General features: G+C 44.2%; 1 pseudogene; it reads left to right on the plus strand.

The window, feature by feature from the left end:
- The first annotated feature begins 6,266 nt into the window (after positions 1-6,266).
- On the plus strand, positions 6,267-7,047 carry LOC112854867 (cytochrome c oxidase subunit 4 isoform 1, mitochondrial pseudogene; annotated as a pseudogene).
- Positions 7,048-11,157: the final 4,110 nt, after the last annotated feature.

Genomic DNA, 11,157 nt, shown 5'->3' on the forward strand with positions numbered 1-11,157 from the left:
AGGGTCCCAGCTGCAGCCTGGCTCTCCGCTAAGTCATTGGTTCCACAGATGCCCTTGTGATTCCCCAACTGGCTGACATCAGTGCACTGAGAGACCCCACCTGGGTGAGCTTTGTGGCAATGCACGGTTCTGAAATCTTAGCTCGTTGTCAAGGTGATCCCCACAAAGAGCATCTGGAGCAAAGATTGGCCAGGACATGTTGATCCAGGGTTATGCCTCAAGTTTCCACGGAGCCCAGACAATAGGAAGGGGCAATTTTTGCCCATGGACATCATCTGGGATATAGGACAGGTCAGCTTTCCAAGGCATTCAAGGACTAAAAAAAAAAATTCTTGGGGGATAATCGGGAGATGCTTCTAAGGGCAAGAGATCAGAGTATTAGCAGAAGGGGAAGGGTTAAGAAGTAAGAATTATTGAATATCTACCATGAGCCAGCTGCTTTATTCGCATTCTCTCTCTTAATCCTGAAAAAAATTCCATAAAGGAAATGTGACCTTTCTGCATGTGACAAATGAGAAAACAGATTCAGAGAGAGAGAGAGTGAGCTGCCCAGGGATGCTAAGAAGTGGCTGGGTCAGGGTGCAAAGCCAGCTCTCTCATTTTTAGCAGAGCCTGTGTTTTCCCAGTTAGACTGGAAATCTAATTCAACAACGACAACAAAATATTAAATGTCTATTATTTAATAAGGCATAGAGCTGGGCCCTGTGGGCAGATACAAATACGAGCAAGACACACTGTCCCTGCCTCAGTCTACCAGGAGACGTGAGAACTGTAATTGTAAAGTCCAGAAACTAATAGTAGATAAAATAGTCAATATCAACAGCTCTTCAACCTCACCTTGCACACTCCACCCTCAGTCACTGGATCTGGCTAGACTGGACTTCTTGCCCACTCTTCTAGCTCATTCCTGCCTCACAGTTTCTGTATTTGCCCTCTCCCCTGCCTCTCCTGACCTTCCCCAGCTCCCTTGCCCCCTATGTACACCCTCACCCCCTTTCCTCCCTCCTGGCTTTATTTTCTTCCTAACACTGAGGACAGGCTCTGAAGCCTTATTCTCTGGGATCCAGTCCTGGCTTCACCACCTTCGGTGTGATTTTAGGCAAATTAGTAACTCTCTGAGCTTCAGTTTCCTGCCTGTTGGTCGACAACAATTGTATGTGGTACAGAGTATTTCAGTGAGGGCAGACGAGAATAATTAATGAAAATACCTAGAGCAATGACTGGCATAGAGCAACTGCTTCACATAGGACAACTATCGCTATTATTATTAATTTGTTTGTTTCTTGTGTTTCTTCCCCACTAAAATGTAAGCGCCACGAAGCAGGGATGTGGTCTGTTCACCAGGACGTCCTCAAGGCCCAGCACAGGGGAGCCCCACAATAATTATTTATTGAATGAATAACTTTCTATGTGGCAGGCATGGGTTATCCAACTAAAGCTTCATAATAACTCCACGAGGCAAGAACCATCATCATCCCCATTTTACAGATGAGATTCAGAAAGGCTAAATACGTTTCCTAAGACCACACAGCCAAAACATGGCGCGCCAGGACTCAGGCCAAGTAGCTCCACCCTGAAACACCACCTGGCTCACAAGCCAGCGGAGGCCGTGGAAATGCAGCGAATGAGGCAGGCACAACGGGCAGGAAGAAGGAGAGTTGGTCGTTTTGTGGCCTTCAGTTTAGGTACCCAGGAAAAGCAGAGTTAGAAGAGGGGGTTTCTGAGTGGGTCTGAAGGATGGGCAGTATTCATGGACAAAGATTGAGGAGAAGGCATTTCTGGAAGAGAAAGGAGGAAGGAGTAGAGCACAGGCCAGAGGACAGGAAAGCTCTGAGCATGTTTAAGAAAAAGCAAATTGTCTGACTAGGATATGAATGCCCTGGGGTGTGACCTGTTGAGTCACTTCTGGCCAGTCACTGCTGGAGCTAACGCATTATTTGTAAAGGGGTGGCTGCTGAGGGAAATTATGCAATGCCAGCCTTTTCTGTGTCCAGAGGTGGAGATGGTTAGTCACCTTGGAGCAGACTTTTGTATTGATGGGCAAAATCACTTGAGTGATTCCTTATCCGGGGAAGGGGGGAAACGGGGAATTTTTCCTGTGGTCTGGCCAAGGCTGCCCCCTCCTCACCCCTCTGTATGTAGAACCCCGGAGCAGTGGAGCCAGGAGAGGATGAGAAGCAATTTGCAAAGGAGCCCTTCTGGAAGGGAAGTGACCACAACCACACTTTCTTCCCAGAGTGGGAGGGTGGAAGCAATTAGCCCTGATTACGGCTCAGTTCACAGGAAAGGGCATCAATGGCCCAGAAGGAACTTGCCCCAAGGTAAGAGCCCTGGGCTGGTGCCCTGAGTTTAACACAAAGTTAAGGCAATTGGTGTGGCACAGGGTGATGACACAGAACACAGGGTCCCTCAGACCCCAGCCACGGACCAGTATCATACTTTGGAAGCATCCACTGGGCACATGAGAGAACTGGAAACCATGACTCTGGGTCATAGCCCTGCTGAGATTGCTCAGAGCTCACTGCATCATTGAACACATGTCTGTAGACAGGGAGGAATGGAATGCCACAACCAAAATAGTGACACAGTTGGAATGATAGAACATTCTAGTGCTCTCTGCCTAGATATAGAAACAGTATTGATAGCCACTTGTGACGTTTGGCTAATTCTGAAGGAGATGAGCTTCAAAAGCAGGATATCAGCCTTTCTGCTACTAAGAGAAGAGGAGCTAGAGGAACCAACTAGAGAAAAAAAAAGAGATTGAAATGTGACCATATTTTTACTTCAACCTAATGACGTGGTTATAATTTTCTAGAAATAAGCAAAGACATCTCCCAGCAACGCCCTTCAGCAATAACGCAAGTGACTGGTGAGTCACAATATGGCAGGAAGAGGGCGGAGCCTGAGAGCCCAGGACGAGGAACAATGGCAGGACAGCAGTAAGGGGTGGGAAAGCAGGCTGATGCCAGGGAAGACACACTCTATCTATGTCTATGGCTGCCCCAGCCATCAGCTAGTCCCTACCTTCCACTTCAAAGATTATAGAGATGTTTAGAACAGACTTAAAACTGCCACGCAAGGACTACGCTACAAGTTGTGATCCATTCTACTGTTGATGGACATTTGGGCAGTTTCCAGTTTAAGGATATTATAAATAGTGTATATGCCAGCACATATCTATTAGTGAACATATGTAAGCATTTCTTTTGAGTGTCTACTCAGGAGCAGAATTGCTGGGTCATTTGGGTATCACTATGTTCTGCTTTGTAGACACTGTGAAACAATTACTTAAAGTGACTGTACCAATTTATACCTCGTACCTGAACTGCGTGAGAGTTTCAGTTATTCCACATCTTCTCCCAAACTTGGTATCATCAATTTTCTGGTGGGTGTGTGAGGATGTTACATTGTTTTTAAGGTGCCCTAATACTCTATGGGCAGAAAAGGAACCTCTGCTTTATTCCTACCCGTATGACCACTTGAGGTATGAAAATAATGTTCTTGCTTTTATTGTCTAAAGCAATGCTTCTACAATATCCTACAAGCCAACTCAAAGCGTTAGGCCAAAAGAATAACTTTTTTAAAAAAAAAAGTGTTTCTTAATTTATACCAAAAAAAAAAAAATAAGTGGATTAAAATTTTACTTAAAGTTCTCCAGCAAATTTTTCTTATATTTTTGTCACACATTGTTGCTTCCCACTAGCAAATGCTAGTGGCCAACAAAATAAACAAATAATAAATGAAACAATAACCTCTTCCAATCCATCACATGGAATTATAGAATATGCAATTTGCTTCTATAATTTTTTTGGTAACCATAAGCATTTCCTGCTAAGTATACAGGTTCCTCTGTGCTAAAGAGGCCCTTAATGTCCATCATTCTCTTCTTTGAGATTCTATCTTCCTCATAGCTGGGAAAAGGAAGCCCTATATACCATACGATCCTCTTCTGCCCACAACTGATTTCATCAAGAATAAACACACCTGGCTCAAGGTGAGCCAATCAGATCCTCTCTCTTGCAGCAGTTAGGAATTAGGACTTAAAGGCTGAGTCAGTTATTTAGAGCCATATAGTTATATGAAATTGGAACCAAAATTGACATGAAGTTACACAAAAGCCACGTGAAAGCTGATGTGATGTTGGCATGAGCAGAGCTTAGGAATATATACCTACAAGAGGGTTTGAGAGCAAAATTAAGTATGGGTTGCACAAAATGATTTCGGTCTCAAAAATCCGAATTATTGCAGTTATCTAGTACTATGGCAGGACAAGGAGAGATGAATGTCAGCTACTTTTTGTCATTAAATCAGAAAGACATGGAGCCTGAAACAGACATCCAGACTCAGAAAAAAATCTCTTAGCATGTTAAGAAGAGTAATCCTGAAGAAGTCTTCTCAAATAAGGGATGATAAATGGAAATTAATGGTTCAGATGCCATTGATACTAATTTAAGGTGCATTAAATATCATTGATTCTGGTATTTGACATCATTAAGTATATATCATGATTTTCATTATTTGTTGTGCTGTCTTTGTGGTCTATTTTAATGAATGTAAAATAATTCATAAGCTTTCATCAGCTCATCTAGCTATTGTCCATTTAGTATAATTCTTTCTCATTCAATTCTAAATCTTTCTAATATGAATACTCCAGTCACATGGCTAGTAGGTCGTGGACCTCCAAAGTTGGAGATGAACTATTGAATTAACAGACAAGTTAGGAGGAAATCAGCAGTGCTCCATTTAACAGCTTATTGGTTTATTTTTGGTAAATATATCAGTTAGAATTGGCTAGGTTTTGCCATGGTAACAAAACTCCCAACTATTAATGGCTTAAACAGACAAAGATGTATTTTTTGCTCATACCACATTTGATGTAGGTTGGCAAAGGACCTCTACTCATCATAGTCACCCTGGGACTCTGGTGAACAAACGCTCATCTCAACGTAGACTTCCACAAAGACTACACTACAGGGAAAGGGATGAGGAACATCATGCACTGACTTTAAAAGCTTCCATTCACATTTATTTGGCCAAAACATGTTATATGGCCATGCCTACGAAAGAAAGTAGAGAAGTGCAAGCTCACCATGTGCCCAGAAGAGAACCAAAATATGTGAGACTGGTCTTAATGACGAACGCAGTGTGTGTGATCACAGTGTTATTCTATGTGTATTACCAGCTGGCTTTTCTGCTGGCAAAGTGGCCTTCTCATTTGTATGATGGAATTAAGTAAGTCAATAATTCATGGTATTTCACAGGTGCGCTGACACCCGAGTTCATTTGAAAACTGCTGGCACACCCCGTAGTGGGAATTCCAGTTAGGTGGGCAGGTATCATACCACATAGACAATGCTGTCCACCATAACTTAGGTCAGTTCTATTTCCAGACTTCGGTGTGCATGAAATATTATAAATCTGGGCACTAGTCTGGGTTTTGGGAACTCTCTGAGAGAAAAGAATGCAGCCAGATATTCTGGGTCCTGTTGGACTTACAGAACCATGGTACAACCACATGTGAGGGAGTGGGGGTGGTGGTGAACACCATAGTGTTATGTCATGAGCTGGCTTTAAATCTCAGAAATTCACCTTCCTTTCCTGTCAAGTGAAGAAGTTGAAAAAGAGCAATTTATTTTTATTTGTTTGTTTATTTATTTATTTATTCATTTATTCATTCATTCATGCATGCATGCATGCATTTTATTTTAGAGAGAGAGCATGAGCACCAGAGAGGGACGGGGCGGGGGCGGGGGCGGGGGCGGGGAGGGGGAGGCAGGAATCTTAAGCAGGCTCCACGCTCAATGCCAAGCTGAATGCAGGTCTGGATCCCACCACCCTGGGATCATGACCTCCGTGGAAATCAAGAGTCGGATGCTCAACTGACTGAACCACCCAGGTGCCCCTAAAAAAGAACAGCTTTTAAGTACACAACCCTTTACAGAAATAGTATTCAGCATCCCAGTGTATAAAATAGATATGACGTGATGCTAAAATGGGGGGATGAAGGACCAATTCTCACATCCCATTATACATCACAGGAAACAGCAGTCCTTGAAACATGTTCACATAGAATCTTGAGAACTCCAGGGAACATGACTTAAACGCTAGGATTCTGTATTTGTAAGATGCTTCCCTGTGATCCTGTTACTCTAGCTTTAAGGCCAGCACTTCCTGGTTCCAGGTCTAAAGTAACCACGCTCTTCGGGCTGCGCAGGGGGTAAGGGAGGTGGGCTTTGCTGGAGGCTGGGGGGTTGGGAGGTGGGGAGTGGGCAGCGGCAAGAATGTTGGCGACCAGAGTAATTATTCTAATCTGCAAGCGAGCTCTTCCCACCTCCGTGCGTGTGCGAGCACCTGGAAGCGTGAAGCGTGAAGACTATGCTCTCCCCGGTTATGTCCACCAGCGCCACTATCCCTTGCCTAACGCGGCCCACATCAAGATCTCTCCGCCAGCCAGAAGGCCTTGAAATAAAAGGAGACCCCCCCTCGAGCAGCCTCTCCATTGATGAGAATGTGGAACTGGGCCCCATGAATTTCAGCCCGAGCTCTGCGGACGCGAACGGGAGTGCGCAGGCGCGCGAGGCGGCTGTGGGCGCCGCCATGTTCTTGAGGGGCGTCCCGCTTCTTTAAGAAGCGCTGCCTGTAGCGTCCCTCCTGCGCACCTTTTAAGGGGAGAGCGTGCCCAAGCAGACTCAGAGGATGCCCGACGTGAAGGTCAGCCCGATTCAGGGCTTCCCTGCCCAGTGGGACTACGACAAGAACGACTGGAAGTAATAAGAACCATCTGCTTGTACATCTGAGCCTCCCTTGTTCTGCCACCTCCGTGCAGCTCAGTGTATTTACTGGAAACTGCTATGTCGCAGTACCGATGCTAACAAGTGAGCAGTTTGCATGGAAGAAAAAATAAACAACCAGCATCCACAGCCCTCCTTCCCTGGCACCGTGCTTGGCCCAGCCTGGACCTGGCCTCTCACCCCTCCATGCACCAGAAGGCCACCCTCGGCTACTCCCCATGCCTTGAAAACCGTTATTATTCCGATCCCAAAGCTGCGTGCCCGGGACTGCCAATAAGGCTGACGTCTTTTGCCTCTACTTGCAAGAGGGCAAGCCATGCCTGTGATTTAGAAATCTCACAGGCCAAAGCTCTTCTGTTTCTGTGCCCAGGCTCCGTTTCCTCTTCTCATCAAGTGCAGCTCTTCTGTCATCTAGGTGTCATGAGGTGTGGTGAGAGGCAGTGGAAGGAGGCTCTCCTCCCGTCTGAGAATTCCTTGGTAATTCTCCAGGTAATTAATGAGGACTCTGGGAGACACTGGGAACGCCTTTGGAATATTAAATAAAGTGGCTTTTATTCTGGTTCTCTTGCTGCTGCTGCTGCTTCCTCACAACAAAGGGACTTACTGTGCTGTTGTTGGGTGTGTCTGATCATCACTTGGCCACCACAGCCCCAGTCCTTCCTTTGACTTGTTGAGTTGGTCTCCTGTCAGAGTGTTGCTGATGGGAAAAGGACATACCTTTACTTTAAGACTCATAACTATCAGGAGCTCCCTTTCCAGTCATTGACGTTGAAATGCTGTACTGTTTGTCAATAAGCCTGTCTTTATCTAGGTCATTTGCTTTGTTTTCATTTGAGTCATTCCCTAGCTGCTTGCTACTCAGAGTGGTCTGGACCCTAGACATCACCTGGAAATTTGCTACAAATGCAGAAAATGGGCCCTATCCCAGACCAACTGGGCTCAAAATCTGCCTTTTCAACAAGATCCCCAGGTCATTGCTCTAGTCTACAAAACTGTAAAAGATTGAGTGACACTGTCAGTGGTGATAGCCCAACTGTCTCGGAGAAGGACATTTTCACAAAAAGCAGTCATCCAGGACTGGGGAGACCTGGCTTCCAGTCCTGACTTAGCCACTAACCCGCTCAGTGGCCTTTGCCAAGTGATTTAACCATTCTGGAATCTTGGATGAGCTGAACTCCTGACTCTCCAAGTGCCTGCTCTGAGGACAGAAAAGAGAAAGGTAAGCTCCCTTCTGTATGCTGATGACATGGTTTTATTGCCAGGCACTCAATAGACAAGTGTCCCCAAGATCTAATTCCGAAAAGAAGAGCTTCAGAGCAGCTACCATAGTCATTTTGTTTTGTTAACTGTCCTTCAGCATTTAATTGTTTTGTCAAACACAAGGCTCTCTAGGGTAACTCACTCCATTCATTTACCTTTTTGTAACCTCTTTGCTCTTCGGTTCTCCCAGCTTCCAAAATACGTGTGATCACATCTGCCAGGTGTAGACCCTAGGGAGAAAACTATGAATGAGTGTGAAGGCTGTTAATAACTATAGCATTGTGAAGAACAGTGAAAAGTTATTAACAACCTAAATGCCCGGCAACAGGGAACTGGTTAAATAATACACCAGTAATAATACATAATAAATGATGGCACCCGCAGAATCGAATTCCATGGAAACAATGTTGAAAACATGTCTCGAAAGATATGGACAGTTGTTAGTGACTTCTCACTGATTAATAAAAATATACTGAAGACTATGGTATGGAGTGTGATTACATTCCAATTTGAGTAAAAGTGTATAAATATGCACACGAAAAAAGACTGAAAGCATGATGCTCGTTGCTTGTGAGTCCTGGTACACTCTGATTATGGGCAGTTTTATGTTCTTCGTTTTGCTTATCTGTCTTTTCCGTGGTGCAAGAGCATTATAATTTTCTAAGGGAGAAAGTTTTTGTTTTGGTTTGGTTTTTGAAAGAAAGGCATAGCATTCCTAAGAAAATAGAAACACTATTTTTATCATCATTGTATTCATCAGTAGAGAAAGCTGCCTCTGGCTGGGGGAGAGCAGACTTTAAGAAATAGCTCTGCAGAGGGGGAGGGGATCTATCTTTTGCCTTCAGAGACCGAGAGGAGAGGGGGGAGTAGAGCGGAAATCATCAATTCTTCCTGGAGGACAGAACTGGAAACTCACAGCCCTGCAAACAAAAAGGCAGCAGAAGTAGATGGCATGCCTCCTGCAAGAGTGTCAAAGTGCTACTTGGAGGCCTGGCTGGGGGTGTGCAGACAGCATTTCTCCCGTCTCTGACCAAAAACAATGAGGACAGTTCACCTGCCACATGGTCCTTGTAAAACCCAAAGGAAGGCGATTTGTTTGAACCAAGTGGAGGCATTTGATTCTGACCTACCTCACTCCTTATTCGTTGAAACGCTTGTTTTCTTCATTTAAAATCTCTCTAGAACAGAACTAGCAGTGATACAAAGCCCGTTGTCTTTTCTATTGTAAATAATAGTGATGGTGGTGGTGATGGTGATGACAGTTAGCGGTGATTCTGGTAGTGATAGTAGAGGAAGTAGCAGTAGCAATACTACGTGTCAGCTAGTTGCCTATATGGTTTTATTTAGATCTTCATAAAAAACCCTTTGAGACTGGGAGTATTTATGAAACCAAAGATTTTTGAGGAACCCAAGGCTCAAAGAAAGTAACTGCCCCAGAGTCGTATAGTAGGAACTGGAAGCTGGATTCTGATAAGTTTGTGAACTCCAAAAATCTTCCTTTCTCCTGGAACACACCAGAAAATTAAGATGCCACCGGCCCCAGTTATACGTATCAAAAGCCTGATGAAGATAAGCTAATTCAGCCCTCGTTTTACCCCTGTACATGGCCTGAAGTTGGTTCTAAAATTGTCTACAAGAGTCAAATTACATTCAACAAACTCAAGATGCCTTTTTTTGAAATTCAGCTTTTTTCTTACATCGGTAGTTACGAGACTCTTAAAATATCTTCCTCCCCACTTTACTAAAGAACCACTTCACTTTCCAGTAGATATTACTCTTCCGTCTGGATAATGTGCCAGCCAACATTCCCTGATTTGGCTGTCACTAGTAGGAGACTTTCCCTGGTCTCTCCCCTGCTAGAAACCTGTTTGCTAATGAGCAGAATTCAAGATTGGTGCACTCTGACCCTACCCAAGAGTATTTAGCTAGAAAAAGATTAAAAGAAATTTTATTTCTCAGCTTTTATAGAGTGGTCAGATGTGTTATTTTTCCTAGTGATGAAACTGAGTTGAAGGACATTATACAGCAGAGACATTTCTGCAGTGGCCTAGGTGTCATGAACCCATCTGCCTGTTCAGGGGACCCCCATCTCTGCTAAGCCAGAAATGTGGGGACTGTCTGGATATCAGGAAACAGGTGTCTCCCAAAAGCACTGGTCATTCAATGAAAGTACATGACACAGAGGCCCTGAACTTAGAGAGATTAGAGAGAAGCAGGAAATAGCTCAGGAATGTTCTCAGCTGCAAGTAACGGTAAACCAGCGAGGAGTACCTTTTTAAAAGGTAGAGTTATTTTTCTCTGTAACAAAAAGTCTGTGGGTAGTCGGTCCATAGTTGTTTTAGCAGCTCAACAATATCATCAAATTCTCTGTTTCTGGCTTTCTATCCCAAATCTTAAGCATGATGGCTTTTCAGTTTTGTCTATAACGTGTCTCAAGATGCCAGCCACAGCTCCAGATATTATTTCTATGTTTAAGGTGTAAAGAAAGGGTAGGGTGTTGCTAGTCATATCTGATGATTTCATTTGGAATGCAAAGGCTTTCCAAGAAGTTTCCCAACTGATTTTTACTTAGATTCCATTGGCCAGAATGGCTACATGAGCCAGCCCTCACTGTGAGAGAGGCTAGAAATAGAAGTATCTGGTGAGTGAAATTATAGTGAATGACTTTGACTAATCAGATTCAATCTCTGCAACTAGGCCATTACCATCCTAAACAAAACCAGGGTAACCAGAAGAGCTAAACAAAATCATGGTATGTGGGGGAAAAGGAGGGATGGCAGATAGCTGACTAAAATTGTCATGAAGAATAAGATTCCAACTAGTATGAGGAGACTCTGTCACAGTTTAGTGTCTAATGCTGTGAACTCTTGGCCATCTGAGCTACACATCAAGCTGAAGACATACCTCGGGATTCCAGTCATGCCTCACTTAGGAGGGAACATAGAACCAGGGCCAGAGGCAGCAACAGCTGATCGGGAATCAGTGGTGACAATGTTGTATGTTAGTGTTCTTTCGTGAGCAACTGTTGATATGTGTCCTGAGATTATAACCTGTCTGGTCACTTGGAATCTACAGGTCTCTGCTCCCTCTACTACTGCCAACTTCT

The sequence above is a fragment of the Puma concolor genome, chromosome D2, assembly GCF_028749965.1.
Source record: "Puma concolor isolate L17-30 chromosome D2, mPumCon1.1.hap2, whole genome shotgun sequence".
NCBI classification, from domain to species: domain Eukaryota; kingdom Metazoa; phylum Chordata; class Mammalia; order Carnivora; family Felidae; genus Puma; species Puma concolor.